The 15,995-nt window shown below is 53.4% G+C and overlaps 1 long non-coding RNA gene across 3 annotated transcripts; it reads right to left on the bottom strand.

Annotated features, from left to right (window-relative positions):
* Positions 1-12,572: 12,572 nt before the first annotated feature.
* Positions 12,573-15,677, bottom strand: LOC105872137 (uncharacterized). 3 transcript variants are annotated; one of them, XR_012912978.1, is made up of 4 exons: positions 15,513-15,677; positions 14,216-14,489; positions 13,307-13,421; positions 12,573-12,677 (listed from the first exon to the last, which is right to left on the bottom strand). It is a non-coding gene; the product is annotated as an uncharacterized LOC105872137 (long non-coding RNA). The 3 variants fall into 3 exon arrangements; XR_012912977.1 differs by lacking the exon at positions 13,307-13,421; XR_002221591.2 differs by lacking the exon at positions 13,307-13,421 and having other exon boundaries at positions 14,216-14,404.
* Between the last annotated feature and the right edge of the window lie 318 nt (positions 15,678-15,995).

The raw sequence follows: 15,995 nt of genomic DNA, 5'->3' as shown, positions 1-15,995 counted from the left end.
TTGCATAGAGCAGAATCTTGAGAAAAACCATTTTGGACCACAAAAGTTTTGTTTGGTTTAAAAGCTGTCTCCTTTCATTTTTCTTTCCCTGGGGGTGAGGCTGGGGGTGGGGTGGGTGGGCACCACTCTCTTTTTCCTTAACATCTGGCCTTTGTGAACCCTGCTGACCTCCCCTCCCCCCTCCAGCTGTGTTGAGGGGAGGAGGAAGGAGGGGTGGGAGAGGGCCTTCCATCCTGTGCTGGGGGGGTGTCTGTCTTAGCTTACCCCCCAAGAATGGAAAAGGGAAGGAAGAAGGTAGACTCGAGACATGGGGAGAGGATCGCTGTGAAGAGGGGGTGATGTTTGTGAGGAGAAATTGGGAAAGGCAGACAGACTCCCTGTTTTTAAAAAGCTCCTCGCTTTTAGTAACGTGCTCTGGGTCAACTCTGGCAATCTCAACCAGCCTGGAGTGGGCGCTGCGGCCCGAGTGCGGAGGAGGAAGGGGGTATGGGCTTGAAATACTCTTTCGGACTCTCTGCGGAGCAGAGGATGCTGTTAATCTTGCTACCCTCCTCCCTGCACCGCTCCCCACCCCCCAGTACAAGTGAAAGGGTTAAACCTCAACCTGGGAGGGGGCAGGGCAGTGAGTTAAAAAAAGGTACCTTTTGGCCAGACTTGGAACTCCCCTCCTGGCCCCAGTGAGGGCTAGTTGGGTAGACTCAGGACTGAGCACCCCCAGAAACCTAGTCAGGCACAGGATAGGGAACTATGTTAATTTCCCAGGGCTGCATTAACAATTTACCACAAACTTAGTTGTTTAAAAAATAGGAATTTATTCGCTCACAATTGTGGAGGCCAGAAGTCCAAAATTAAGCTGTGGGCAGGCTGTGTTCCCTCCAAAGGCTCTGGGGGTGCAGAGGAAACTTCCTCACCTCTTCCAGCTGCTGGTGGCCCCAATGTTCCTTGGCTTGTGGCTGCAGAACTCCAATCTCTGCCTGTGTTTTCACGTGGCCTTCTCCTCTTCTGTCTCTTATAAGGACACTGATGGTGGCTTCAGGGCCCACCCGATACTCCAGGACACTCTAATCTTGACATCTTTAATTTAATTACATTTACAAAAATTTGTTTTCCAAATAAGGTTATAGTCACAGGTTGGGGTGGGGTGGGGATCAGGACATGGACAGATGTTTTTGGGCTCCACCATTCAGCCCACCACGGAAACTAAGTCCCAGAAAAAAGAAACTTGCCTAGACTTTCTCGGGGAAGGAAGCATGTAATAGAGTGGTTGGGGTTAGGGTGGAGTATGGCCCCTCCAGAGCTGGGGCCACAAGTGTCCCCAAATAGCAGCAGCAGGAGAGAGTCTGACCCCTGGACTTCCCCTCCCCTGACAGTACACTAGAGCCCCCTGAGGAAGTCCGCTCTCCCTCCCAGATGTCCTTGGCTCTCCCGGGTCTCCCTAGGTGTCCACAGTCCCTGCTTCCACCCTTCCCCTGTACCGCCAGCCACAGCTGTTTGTTAGGGATGTGGATGGAGGTCGCAGGGTCTCAGTTTTGGTTTGGGTCTCTAAGTTCTCCTACCAGGTTATCTCTTTTCCTTTAGTCTCAGAGTTTCCTCCCTGTGAGCCTCTGGGTTTCTGCCCCTCCTCACCAGGGTCTCTTGCTGGAGCCCCAAAAGTGAGAAGAGTGAGTGCTCGCTAGCCTCACCCAAGTCCAGCCCGTTTACCATCTCCTCCCTCCTCCTGGGAGCCTCAGTCATCTCCCCCCGCCCTTGCCCCTTAAATCTTGGCAACCTGACATCTGCCCCTGAAACTGACAGCCCCCAACCACCAATGCAGCTGATCCTCCCTGCCCTGGACTTCTCCATGGCCTGTGACACCTCTGGGTGCTCACGAGGGCCTCCTAGTTCTCTCTCCCCAAAGGCCCTCTGTTTTCTGTCTCCTCTTCTTCCTTCTCTCCTCAGGAAGCTTTAAAAAGAGGGAGCTGGATAAAGTCCAGGTGGCACCTGCCCTCTGCCCCATCTCCCCCAGGACTGCCTTTGTTTTCCTCTCCCAGGTCTGCAGCTTGCGCCTGTATGGGTTAGTGACTGTCCCTGTCTCTTTTCCCTCCAATGCCTCTCCTGCACTTTGGTCCCACATCTCCACGTGGATGCTGGCTACTCATACTCTCCCTGTTGAGGACCAAACTCATTGTCCCTGCCCAACATCAGACTCCCTGGTCAAGTCTACATTCTGCTCACAGCTCTGCCTTTCTCCCTATTACCTTCCCGAGATTGAGCACCCTCAGTTCTCTGCTGGGTCCTCCCATCTGACCCACAGCTATGTAGTTCCAAACCTCCCCTTCCTCGCCCCTCCCTGGTATCTCCAGCATCCATGATCTCCCCTTCTTTACGGTGCAGTGCCCCCACCTCTAGTTTCCATTATCCTAGTAGCCACCTAAGTAGTTTCTGGGTGCCTGGTTTTTCCCTGCTCCACTCCGATCGGGTTACCTTCTTACTCAGTAGGTCCCCTGATTTTATAAAATGCAGCCTCCTTGGCCTGTCTTTTGGGATGCTCTATGATTAGGCCTTGGCCACCACCTCCCCTGTGCAGCCTCATCCCCCTTACCTGACTTTGTACGCTGTGGTCTGCTGTGCTGGGATGCACCTCCTTCCCCAGTCTCCCCCTACTCCCCCATTCATTCTCCAAAGCCATCTTCACCTTCATTCTCCAAAGCCCATTTGGAATGCCATCTCTTCCATGCAGTCTTCTGATTCCTCCAGTTGGATGTGCTCCATACCGCCTCTAGACCCTCTTCACCCTTCTGTGTCTGTGGGGGAGGGACTGTGGACCTGGGGGGGGGCGGGGGAGAGTACGGCTTTGAAGCCAAACACTGGTGCTTCCCTCCGTGGAGAGCCGGGGTCAGCCTACTCATGGTGGAACCTGTCTGACCTAAGCCTTCATTTTATTGCCTTGGCGTTAACTAAGAGTCATTGACACGTAACAGCCACTTCAAAATCACTCCTGCAATTATAAGCACTTCCTGAGAAGACACCGTCCAGTGTGCTAAGTCCCTCTACAAAGTGTTTATATTTTCTTTAAGATTTAAAAGGGTATTGATGACAAGGTTATAATTATTTGTGATTTTTTTTTCTTGAATCCCTCTATGATCATCTTGTATCTCTTGCCTCAATTTTTAAGGTCCTGGATCGGTGCGCTGTGCACAGCAGGCACCGTAAGGAATACTTGGCCAAGGGCCAAGGGCATATTTTGGAAGGTTTATATAAAGGACTGCTCTGCGGTGAGGCGAGTGGCCCTTGGCAAGAATGCAGTTCCAGAGCTTGTCCACTAGATGCTGCTGTCTGCTAGCACCAGGCGAGGTGGACCAGCGGAGAAGGGAGGGTGGGATAGGGATCAATTTTCCCAAGCAATTGAATGCCTCCAGGTGCTGGGCCCTGTGCTAGGGCCTGAGGGGGATCCATGTGCAAGACGTGGTCCCTGGACACCGGGAACTTAAGGCAGGTGTCAGGTGCTTTGCATGCATTATTTTGCTTTCATACCAATAGATGGATATTATCTATTTAACAGATGAGGCAATGGGGCTCAGAGAGATTAATTGGCTTGCCTGAGATCACACAGCCAGTGGAGGAGCAGAGTTTAGGTCTGTTCTGTATGACAGGGTTTCCCCTTAGGAGCGGGAATGGCACGCACTTGGAGCCAGGCATTGCTCTGAGTGCTTTGTGCTTAGTCACTCATTGAATCCTCAGAACAACAGCATGAAGTAGGTACACTTATTACCCCATTTTGCAGATGAGGAAACCGAGGCGCACAGAGGTTAAGCCCATACAGTTACAGAATTGTGCCCTTTTGAGTTTGGGTTCTTAACAACCACACTGCTGCCATGTTTCACAATGCTAGCAGCAACCAGTTCTGGGGTGAGAGTAGCCCCCCCACCAACAGGTGGAGGTCATAGAGCTCTGTGCCAGAGACATAAAGAGCCTGCCCTGAGGAGCTTATAGTGACATGGGGATAACAGGATGTGTAGTCCCTTCCTGGGGGCAGAATCTCTGTAGATGTGCCCTCTCTGAGCCTCAGCATCACCACCTAAAAGCAGGGAACTCTGTAGCAGTAAGTGACTCTTAGACACAGGAGATTTGTCATCCATGGTGATTCATTACAAAATTATAGCACTTGAAAAAATAGAGATGAAGTTCCCTACTGTAAAGTGTACAAAAAGTCCAGCTTGATGAATGTTACATGCACATGTACCTGTTTGATCATCACCCAGACCTAGAGAAACAGCATTTCCAGCCACTGGAAGGCTCGGTGGGGCCTGCTCCCAGTCCATCCTCCACCCAGAGACGACCACCGTGCTGGCCTCTGTCACCACAGATCCATTCTGCCTGTTTTTGACCTGCATAGAAACGGAAGGTGCTTTTTTGGGTTTGGCTTTTTTTGCTCAGCACTATGCACGTGGGATTCATCCATGCTGTTGTGTGAAGCAGCGATTAATTTATTTCATCGCTGTGTAGTGTTATACCAGGAGGGCAGACGGGGCTTCCTGGAGGAGGAGATGTCTGAGTTGAGTCTCGGAGGATATGTAGGAATTTGTGAAGAAGGCCCTGGAAGTGCTGAGAACAGAGCACAGAGCACGTGCAAAGGCACTTAAGGCAGGAGCACAGTGTGCATGTGGCAAGAGATAAGGCAGACAGGGGTCAGATCACAAAAAGGTCTGGATGTCAGGATAAGGAGTTTATTCTGAAGGGAACGGGAGCCCTTGAGGGATGGCCCAATCAGACTTCGGTAGCCATACACTTTACTTATTCTTGGTTCAATAAATATTAATTTGAGCACCTACTATGTGCTGGGCACTGTCAGGCATTGGGAGACAAAGGTGAGCAAAACAGGCAGGGGTCTGGCCCTCTTTATTTATTTATTTATTTATTTATCTTCTGTAACACCGATCACTGAGAAAAGGGTCTGGCCCTCTCAAGCTGGCAGTGGGGGCCACTGCTTGCAATTGATGATCTTGGGCTGCGACAAGCACTCAGGAGAGGAGTATGAGGGCCAAGGGCCGTGCCAGGAGGGTTTGCCCCAGTCGGGGAGAGCAGAAGGGCTTCTCTGGGGAAGTGAGACCAGCTTGGGAGGACGGCTAGGAGATAATGACAAGAGAGGAGAGGGGACAGGAAGAGAGGAAGAGGGAACAGTATGCCTGGGGAAGGGCCTTGGGGATCAGAGAACTGGGAGATGCCAGTGTGGCCGGAGCCTAGAGTAGGAGAGGGAGAGGCTGGGGCAGGGTCAGATCTCGTGGGGCCTTGAGCCCAAGGTAAGGATTTTGGCTTATTCTGGGATGCATGGCAGTGATAATCTGATTTGCATTTGGAGAGGATCACTGTGGCATCAGTGTGGACCATGGAGACAAACGCAGATGTGGGGAGATTAACTAGGAGGCCACAGTCATAGTACAGGCAAGAGGTGATGGTGGCCTGGGCCAGGGGACAGCAGCAGGGGTGGGGACATAGGTACAACTGACCAAATATGAAGTAAAGATGAGGGAGAGAGATGACAAGAGTCTTGGGGCTCTGGCTTTAAATACAGAGTTGACAATGATAGAGACAGGATATGGGGGAGACATCCTGAGCTCAGAGCCAGGGCCCTTGGCGGCATCCAAGGGAAAATGTCAAGTGGATGTTCGAGTTTGGTGCTTGGAGAAGGTGTGAGGGCCAGAGAGCTACTCGTATGAGTCACCTGGGTGTCTGTGGGAATGAAAGCTTGGAGGCTGCATGTGGTGCTCCGGGAAACACTGAAAAGAACAACGAGAAGCAAGGCAGGCTCAGGACTGGGTCTTGGGGAAACCCGAGGCCCGTTTCCTGGGGAGGTTGGTGTGGCGTGGGGGCAGGGGTGGAGGCTGTGAGAACAAGGCAGGGTCAGCAGGAGGGAGGAGAGGGGGCCTCAGCAGAGAGGCCTTTGCAAAGTGGGATCACCAGCCTTGGTGACAAATTTAGTGTGGGGTGAGGCAGATGAGGAATCTGGCTTGAGTCCCAGATGTTGGCCCTGGTGCCTGGGCCACCACTCATCCAAGAGAGACCTGGGCTGGAGGTAGAAATGTTTGGTTGGAGTCATCAGCATGGGATTGGACAGGAATGACTAGGGGATGCGTGTGGGCTGAGAAGTGGGACACTATGGAAGGTGAGAAGAATGGCTGGGGGAAGGAGGGACGCCAAGGAAGTTCTGGTAATGATGGCTGGTTGTCCACCAAAATCTGTGCTCCCCATGGCTGCCCAGGTGGACTCATTTCCCAACTTCCCCGGGCAGTCAGGTGTGGCCACGTGATTTCGTTTCTGCAGTGGGCTGCCAGGGAGCGGGGAGGGGGTGTCCTTCCCAGCCTGGGCTTTAAGACCCTAGGCATGCCCTCTCCGTAATCCCTTGCCCTTTCCTGCTGGCTGGAACCCAGCATGGAGGTCACCAGCTTTGGTCACGAGTCAACAACGGTGCCCTCGGGAGCAGCACAGGAAGGAACCTGGGTTCCCCAATGGCTGTAAGAGCTCCCCACTGACCTGGAACGCTCATTGGGAATGTGAGAGAGAAATACACTTTACATCCTTCAAGGCACTGTGGTTTTGTGGATCTCTTTGTTCTAGGAGTTTAGCCTAACTAATACAACTTAGCCTGACTAAGCTAATATAGTTTAGCATAACCCGACTAATATAACTAATCAGCCTAATACAATAGAAAAGTAAAGCATAATACAGTATTAGCCTAATACAACATAACTTATCCTAACCAATACAGGAGCCAAGAGAGGAATGTGCTGAGAAGCAGAACGTGGGGGCACGGTGTTGCATTTTGCACAGATGGGGAAGGCTCTTCTAGAAGGATCAAGTGGGCAGGAGGAGTTGCAGTTAGAGAGAGGGGAGTGAGGGAGATGGTGTCTGCAGAGGGCAGGGGCTGGGACCTAGGGCTCAGGTGGACAGAGGGGGACAGCGGGGGAAGTGTGTTCCCGAACAGGCTCAGACTCCTGCTCCCGTGTGCACGTGTACACATGCTTGCATATACACACGGGCACACACACGCACACAGGCATGAGATAAAGAGTGATGAACCTGGAGACAGGCAAGTTGGCAGCTGTGGGAACATGGAGAGGAGAGAACCTTCTAGACAGTTTCCATTTTCCCTGAGAATTGGGAGACTTAGTTGAGGGCTGCAGTGCGGGAGGGACACAGATGGGTTAGAGCAGTGGTCCCCAACCTTCTTGGCACCAGAGTCTGGTTTCATGGAAGATCATTTTTCCACAGACCAGGGGTGGGGGGAAAATTTCAGGATAATTCAAGCGCATTACATTTCTTGTGCAGTCAAACCTCTCTGCTAATGATAATCTGTATTTGCAGCTGTTCCCCAGCACTGGCATCATGGTCTCAGCTCCACCTCAGATCATCAGGCTTTAGATTCCCAAAAGGAGCGCCCAACCTAGATCCCTCTCATGTGCAGTTTACAGCAGGGTTCGTGCTCCTGTGAGAATCTAACGCAGCTGCCGATCTGACAGGGGGCGGAGCTTATGCAGTGATGCGAGCGATGGGAGTGGCTGTGAGTACAGATGAAGCTTCCCTGGCTCGCCCACTGCTGTGCTGCCCAGTTCCTAACAGGCCGGTGGCCCAGAGGTAGGGGACCACAGAGTTAAAAGATGGAGGAGCTGGGAGAAATTATGGGGTTGAGAGAGGGAATCTACTGACAATTCAGAGACCTTTGGAAACCTGGAATTGGTGGAGGTATTTCTTGGCCATGGGAGGGCACAGCAGGCAGTGGGGTGGTTAGGTAGGGAGTTCTTCCTACTTCAGGCAGAGGAGGTTGAGGACCAGGAGACTGAGGGTATGAAATGATGGCTCCAGGGGTCTGGGTTGGTCAGGGAAGGAAGCTGAAGCCAGGTGTGGCGGACTGGGGGGAGGGAGGGTGAGGCCAAAAATTCAATGGAGGCCAGGCGTGGTGGCTCATGCCTATAATCCTAGCACTCTGAGAGGCCTAGGCGGGTGGATCGTTTGAGCTCAGGAGTTCGAGACCAGCCTGAGCAAGAGTGAGACCCTGTCTCTACTAAAAAAAAATAGAAAGAAATGGAAAGTTGAAAAATGTGGAGGGGGGGCCGGGCGCAGTGGCTCACGCCTGTAATCCTAGCACTCTGGGAGGCCGAGGCGGGCGGATTGCTCATGGTCAGGAGTTCGAAAACAGCCTGAGCAAGAGCGAGACCCCGTCTCTATTATAAATAGAAAGAAATTAATTGGCCAACTAATATATAGAGAAAAAATTAGCCGGGCATGGTGGCGCATGCCTGTAGTCCCAGCTACTTGGGAGGCTGAGGCAGTAGGATTGCTTGAGCCCAGGAGTTTGAGGTTGCTGTCAGCTAGGCTGATGCCACAGCACTCACTCTAGCCTGGGCAACAAAGTGAGACTCTGTCTTAAAAAAAAAAATGTGGAGGGGGACAGGGGCAAAGGGCAGAGGCCTGGGAGGGGGTGCTGGTCCAGAGGGCGGGGCTGCCTACCTTTCCAATTGTGCAGGGACACCAAGATGGCAGCAAGAGTCCAGCTAGGGGACATTCTGGGAGTCAAGAGCTAGTGTCTTCAAAGTCTCAGTGGTGTGGCCAGGGTGGTCCCCCAGAGAAAGTGGGGTGGATGGTGGTGTGAGCCTCCTGGAGTGGTTTTCCCCCTTCCCTCTGCCCTGGGCCTATCTTTGCTGGGCCTTGGTCCCCATTTCCTCCCTGGGCCGAGCAACTTCCTGCAGAGGTGGGAGACTCACCACACTCATCCACAGAAGAATAAGAATAAACAATGATTTTTGACACAGGTTCTCATTCTATCACTCAGGCTGGAGTGCAGTGGCTATGATGACATAGCTCACTGCACCCTCAAACTCCTGGGCTCAAGCAATCTTCTTGCCTCAGCCTCCTGAGTAGCTGGGACTACAGGCATGCGCCACCACACCTGGTTGGTTTTCTATTTTTTGTAGGGATGGGGTCTTACTCTTTCTCAGCTTGGTCTCAAACTCCCAGGTTCAAGTGATCCTCTGGCCTCAGCCTCCTGGAGCACTAGGATTACAGGTGTGAGCCATTGAGCCTGGCCAGGTATTCATTTTAACTGAGGCACAGCTGAGAGAGATTGAGTAGGATGCTGAAGGTCCCACAGTGTTGTCTTGGCCTCCTGTGAGCTCCACAGACCGTGGCCACAGACCTTTGTTGCTATGAAGGCAGAGGGATGTGCCCCCCCACCCTTGGTCTCCCCCATGGAGGTACAGGGCCCTGCCATGGGACTGACATACTGCAGTTCCACAGGCAGGCACAGTGGAGGGAGGAGGGGATACTGGGAGCCCATTCCTGGATTTGGGGTGATCCCCAATCCCACAGCATGGCGGCATGGCAGCAGGGCCTCCTTTGGTGTTTTCATGGCCTAGAGGATGGGGACCTGGGAGCAGGAGCTGGGGAGAGAGTAGGAGCCCCTGCGGGGAATTGCGTCTATGGCTTATGAGGGCCTATACATCTGTTTGTGTGCGTCTGTGTGGCATTGTGAACTGGGAGCCCTGTGTGTGTGTCCGTGAGGGGGTCCTTGGGCATGCGCATTAGTCGGAGGTGTCTCTGCACATGCATGTGTGTGCCCAAGTCTGAGCGTGTAAGTGCCTGCATCTATCCCATGTGCAGTGAGTGTGCATCTCTTGGCTATGCACAGCTGTGCCTAGGAGTGTGTAAAGATGTGTCCCCTCTGCACTGAGGCAGAAAGTAGGTCAGCCTGGACATGTGGGGGCAGGAGTGGAGTTAGGGGTCGATTCTTCAGCAGTACCAGGCTGGATGGGGAAAGATAGTAGGAGTGGGGGAGAGGATGGGGAGGGGGAGGGGAGGCACCCCTGGACTTGGGAGCCCCTTAGCCTCTTCCTGACACCTGCCCTGGAGGGAGGAGCCAAAGAAGGGGTGGAGAGTAGGGGAGAACCTTATCACACAGGGATCAGGAATTCGGGGTGGCAGAGGCAGGCAGAGAGGGGGAGACATTGGGGTCTTGGCCTGGGCCTAGTGCAGTGGGGTACCAGCTGCTGCATGGAACACCTGTCTGTGGCTTTGGTCACAAAAAATGCTCTTTTCCCTTGGAAAAAAGGCTGGTGTCCCCTCTGCCTGATACCACCAGACCTGCTATAGCAAGATTCCATAGCAACATCCCTCCCTGCCTGCCTCCCTCCTCTGCATTCACCTGGGCATGAAGAGAAGCTGCAGGGGGACCCTGAGGAGTGTCTCCCCTGGGTGGGGAAGGGGATCGGGTAGGGGGCATCCCATCAGATTGGGGAGGCAGCACTAGATTTAGTTAGGACAAAGATATGGGCACCTATCTCCAAACCCTGGTGGGGTCTTTGCCAGGGACATGGAGAGGGGCACCCTGCATTATTTTTCTTTCCCCTGGGGAAGGACACGATAGGCTCAGGGCACCCTGCCCAGGGACCTGGCTGCACAGAGGGGACCTCCAATCCCAGCAAGTGGGAATCTTTAAGCCTTCAGATCTTGAATCCTCCAGCCAGGGGCATGCTTGTCTGTTCCCCTAGTGCTGGACAATCTTGACCTGAGGTCCATAGCCCTAACCCCATAACCCCCCGTGTCCCCTGTGGTAATGGGAGCAGGGAGTCTCAATGCCAGGGTCCTGGGGAGGGCAGTGGGTCCTCCCCAATGCCAGCATCCCCAGTGAGGATGGGGAGGATGCACTCCCCATGCTGGGCCGCGTGCCCGCCCGCCTCCAGCTTCCCACTTCCCCCTCCGCCTGAGCTGTGCAGCAGCAACAGTGCTTTTTCTCTCACACCTTCCAACCCGGGGCCCAGCCAAATAGCACCCAGCCCACAGCAAGCAAGCGGCTCACAGCAGCCCCGGAGCTGGCGCTGCTCGGTGCCTCCCCTCCCCTCCCTCCCCTCTCCTCCCTTCTCCAAGGCAGCCTCCTTCTCCTCCCTTCCTGTCTTCTGCATCCTGAAGCTTCCACGGAGAGCCCCAGTCCTGTCTGGGGCTCTGTCTCAGCTGCCTCATTAGTCCAAGTCTTGGTGAGCTCTATGTCACCCTGAGCCAATGTGGGCATGACTTTGGTCTGTCCTTTGTGGGTTTTGAGTCAGTCCAGACCCTTGTGGCCACCGCCGGCTCCACTTCGGTCTAACCCGTTGTGGACTCTGTGATCCTCTGAAGCAACAGGGTACCGTGCCAGCCAGGCCAGCCTCTGGGGCTCCGTGTCCGTCCTGGCCCCGTGAGCCCTGTTTTACTGTGAGCTGCTGTGGGCTCCCCGATACTCTGGGCTGGGGGTCTGTGTCAGTTTGGGCCAAGGTAGGTGCCATATGGTCCTCATTCCTTGACACACTGGATGCCATGGATAGACACCACCATCGCCAGCACTCTGTGGACCTGTCATTAGGCTGCTGCTTTGGGTTTCAAGATACTCTGTACTCTTAGGTCTGCCTGAGCCAAAGCAAGCTGCTTGTCATTCTTAGTCCTGGTAGGCCCTTGACACTTGACTGGGGTCAGTGACCCAGCAGCACTGGTGTCACCCGAGACTTGCTAGAATGCAGACTCTCAGGCCCCACCCCAGACCTCCCGAATCAGAATATACATTGTCAACACAGTCCCTGGTGATGCCCGCACACAGGAAAGTTTTAGAGGCACCATTGTCAGCTTCACGCCACCCCGGGCCAAGGCAGGAACCTTATTCACCCAATTCCACGTGAGCTCTGTGGCAGCTGGGCCTGCGAGGTGCCTCATGAAATAGGCCCCCATGTGCCCTCCCTGTGACCCCCTAGGTCTCTGCCTTCTCTGTCCCTCACCTTTCTTTGCTTCCTTTCCCAGGCCCTGCCTCTAATCAACTTCTTTTCCCCAAATCAAATGGCCACTCCCCTGCCATGTGTCCCTGGCTCCCTCCACACTGAATCCAAGCACAAAGGGCTTTTGTCATCCCCACCCTGAGCCTGGCTTTGGGGTTCCTCTGGCCACTCCATCCCTGCTAGCCCCCTGCCTGCCACCCCAGGCCACCCCAGCTGGAGGCCACTGTGGTAGTTTTCCATCCCTGCTGTTCTCTGCTTTGCACACGCAGCGCATAGATAGATCCAAAGTCTATATCTATATATACCTCTCACCCCCGCCCCCGGACGTCGTGCGTCTCGTTTGCCAGGCTGTGGTCGTGCAGTCTGTCGCTCGTTAAGGCACTGTCTCAGATTTGCATGTTTAATATTTTATCCAGGAAGCGCTGCTGGCTGGGGCTCTGGGAGGTTGTGTGAAGCTGACAGAATGTCAGGCCCTGGAATGGTTGCACACGGCTGGTGGCGGTGGGACAATCGTCTGTCTGTAGGACTGGGGATGGTGATTCCAGTTCCTGGCTGCTTGTCTGGGTTTCAGCATCAGGGTGGGGTGGCCAAAGGGTGGGGTTGGGGAGGATGTGTTGAAGACCAGCTTCCCCAGCCTGCACGGAGAACTGCCCTTCCTCGGGTCACACAGCGTCGGAAGGATGAGCCTTGATTTGAACTTGCTTTTTAGTCCACCAGGTCTTAGTCACTTCCGTGCTGGGGGATTTTCCAGTGGGAACAAGCCCTTTGACTCCATGGGGAAGTGGCCAGTGACTCATTGTCTAGGTGGTTCACCTGGTCCCCAGCACAAACCATGGAGCAGAACAGAGTGGGAAGGAGGAGATGGGCCAGTGCCGTGTGGCTTGGGATGTCACTGGGCTCTCTGGGTTCCTGTGGGTGACAAGAGGGCACCATGGGCATCCTCCCTCCCCACCCCACCCCCTACACATTAGAGACCCGAGTCAGTGGCAAGCACTGTGGAGTATTATTGAAGAACTGCCTTCTGTTCCCAGATATTTGTAAAGAACTTAGTGGGCAGGAGGGGGAAGAAGGGAGAGAGATGAGGCGCTGGCCCAAGGGCAGATGGAATCATCTGGGATGGAAAGGGGGTGGGGAGTAGACAGACACAGGCCTTTCATTCTGACCCTTGCAAGGCATGAAATGCCTGATTGTGTCTGTGTCCAGCAGGTTCAGTGGGGCCTGGAGGTCCAGGGGAGAAGGGGGAGCCTGCTCTATCCCCAGGCCCATGGAGAACAAGATCCCCACACATTCTGTGGCAATCTGGCCAGGCTCAGAGAGAAAGGGCTTCTTAGAGACAGCAGGATGGGGCATGGCCCCAGGGCCTGCTTCCCCCACTCCCTGCTAAGTTTCAGGCCCTGGAGGTTTATCTGTGTGGGATTGCTGGGCTCAGCCCTGGTGGGGGCAGGGCTCAGCCCTGGTGGGGGCAGGGGCAAGGAAGGGGTGTGTGGGGGAGGATGTGTGTGATTATCTCTCAGCCTGCAATGGGGACACCATCTCACCCTAGACAGTTCCACATCTGCTCCTCTCCCAATGCCAAGCTGGGAAGTTCTTCCTGGTGTCTAGCCTCAGTTCTTTCTACTGCCACTTCAATGCAATTACTCTCTGTTCTGCTATCTGGAGGGTGAAGGGGAGCATTGATGGGGCAGTATGAGGCATCCTCATGTCCCGGGGTTTGCGGCCTTCTGGTCTGATGTGGGAGCCTGGAAGCCTGGCCTCTCTCGTCCATTCCCTGCCCATGTACAGAAAGCATGCGTGTGTCTTTGGTCTCTATATACAGCGACACTCTCCTGTGGGCATCCCCACCATCCACCAGCGACAAGGATTTAGGAAGGCAGTTTAAAGGGCCTCCAAAGAGCCACAAGAGGTGCCACCAAGCTGCACACCAAAGTGCACATTTTATGGGAGGGAGACCTTTGCTCTTTGCAATTCCTCCCATCTAGGTCAGCAGTTTGCAGGCTCCTTTGGGGAGTTTTTGTCCAAAGGATGTCATGCAGAAGCAGAGAGAAACAAAACCAGAGGACAGCCCAGCTTGCTGCTGCACAGCCGAGCAGGCTGCTCAATGACTCTGCAAGAACAGCTGAGCTGCTGTGGCAATCACGGTGGGTGGGGACTGGGAAACCTGTCTGCTGCGCTCCTCCTGCCTCCTGGAAGCCCCTCCTACCCTCCCACCCACCACCATCCCCAAGGGGCTTTCAAGAGGCCCCCTCAGGACTAACTGTGCCCCCCAGTGCTGGCAGGGCACAGTTAGAAAAACACTGATCTGCAAAATCTAGTCTTGTTTCTTAACTTCTAGAAGCTGCCAATCAAAGAGAATAGGGGCCAACAGAGATAGGAATATGACAGTCCCACGAGTGCCCACTCGATTACAAGGGAAGAAGAAGTAAAATGATGCTAAAGAGCAGACTCACAAATCCAACGGGCTGGGCAGGCTGGGGCTGTTCTGTTTGGAGTGACGTCCATCCTCCCCAGTGACCTCTGGGGGCCAGACTGAATCACAGCACATGCTCAGAGTGGGGGCCTGGGGCATCAGGGAAGGCCATACTTGGTGGAAAGAAATCAGATGAGAAGGCCAGGTGCAGTGGCTCATGCTTGTGGTCCTAGCAATTCGGGAGGCCAAGGCAGGAGGATTGAATGAGGCTAGGATTTCAAGATGAGCCTGGGCAATATAGCGAGAGCCCATCTCTACAAAAAAATAAGAAAAATTAGCCCTAACTACTTGGGAGGCTGAGGTGGGAGGATTGCATGATCTTTTTTTTTTTTTTTTTTTTTTTTTTTTGAGACAGAGTCTCGCTTTGTTGCCCAGGCTAGAGTGAGTGCCGTGGCGTCAGCCTAGCTCACAGCAACCTCAAACTCCTGGGCTCAAGCAATCCTGCTGCCTCAGTCTCCCAAGTACCTGGGACTACAGGCATGTGCCACCATGCCTGGCTAATTTTTTCTATATATATTAGTTGGCCAATTAATTTCTTTCTATTTATAGTAGAGATGGGGTCTTGCTCTTGCTCAGAGCTGGTTTCGAACTCCTGACCTTGAGTGATCCTCCCTTGAGTGATCCTCCCACCTCGGCCTCCCAGAGTGCTAGGATTATAGGCATGAGCCACGGCCTCTGGCCAGGATTGCATGATCTTGCCACTGCACTTCACTCTGGGTGACAGAGGGAGACCCCCATCTCTTAAAAAAAAATCAGATCAGAAATTTGAGAAAGACTGCCTTCCACAATGGTTAAAATACAAAAATATAGAACAACACGCACCCTGAAGGTAAATCCTTGGCCCACCGAGTGTGCTGACTCACCCAAAGCGCTCATAGCCTTAAGGTCCGTGGATCTCAACTGAGGCGATTTTGCCCCATCCCTGACATTTAGCAATGTCTGGGGACAATTTTGGTTGTTGCAACTCAGGGGTTGCTACTGGCATCTAATGGGTAGAACCCAGGGATGCAGCTAAATATCCCACAATGCTCCCCAAACCCCCCACAACAAAGAATTTCCTGGTGTAAATACCAATAGTGCTGAGGTTGAGAAAGCCTGGTCTAGGCTCTAGACAATACCGGAGTCTTTATCTATTTATTTCTCCACTAGAGGGAATGTGGCTGGAAGTTAGAAATAACGAGTCTCCTACTTGTCTACCGCATCTGCCTCAGCACCTTTCCCGTAGGTGCTCTCGGGAATTCATATTTGTCAGATGAATGTCTGAATTAAGGACACACCTTAACGTAGTAGGCAGCGCTCCCCTCCGTATCCATTGCCCAGTCTGCCTTGGGGGAGGCATGTGCTACTTCTCAAGTTTAGTTAATAGCCCCTGCAAGGGACCCTGACCCTGGACAACCCTGGGAGAAAGCTAGGGAGGGCTCGTCCAAAAGTGCCTGAGCTGTTGACTCAAAAATAACAGATGCTCATTCCGGTGTAATTTACATCTCATTTGCATACTGCTTTGAATATGATTTGCATGCTGCTCCTTTAAAGTTAAAAGGCACAGATCTCCTGGGCCTTGTCTTGCTTTCCCCACTTCTGGAGGAAACTCTGTCTGTCCCCACACCTCCTTTTTTCTTTTTTTTGAGACAGAGTCTCACTCCGTTGCCCAGGCTAGAGTGCTGTGGCATTAGCCTAGCTCACAGCAAACTCAAACTCCTGGGCTCAAGCAATCCTTCTGCCTCAGCCTCCCAAGTAGCTGGAACTACAGGCATGCTCCA

The sequence above is a fragment of the Microcebus murinus genome, chromosome 18 (genome assembly GCF_040939455.1).
Source record: "Microcebus murinus isolate Inina chromosome 18, M.murinus_Inina_mat1.0, whole genome shotgun sequence".
In the NCBI taxonomy this organism is placed as follows: domain Eukaryota; kingdom Metazoa; phylum Chordata; class Mammalia; order Primates; family Cheirogaleidae; genus Microcebus; species Microcebus murinus.
This window is presented reverse-complemented; position numbering and strand designations above follow the sequence as displayed.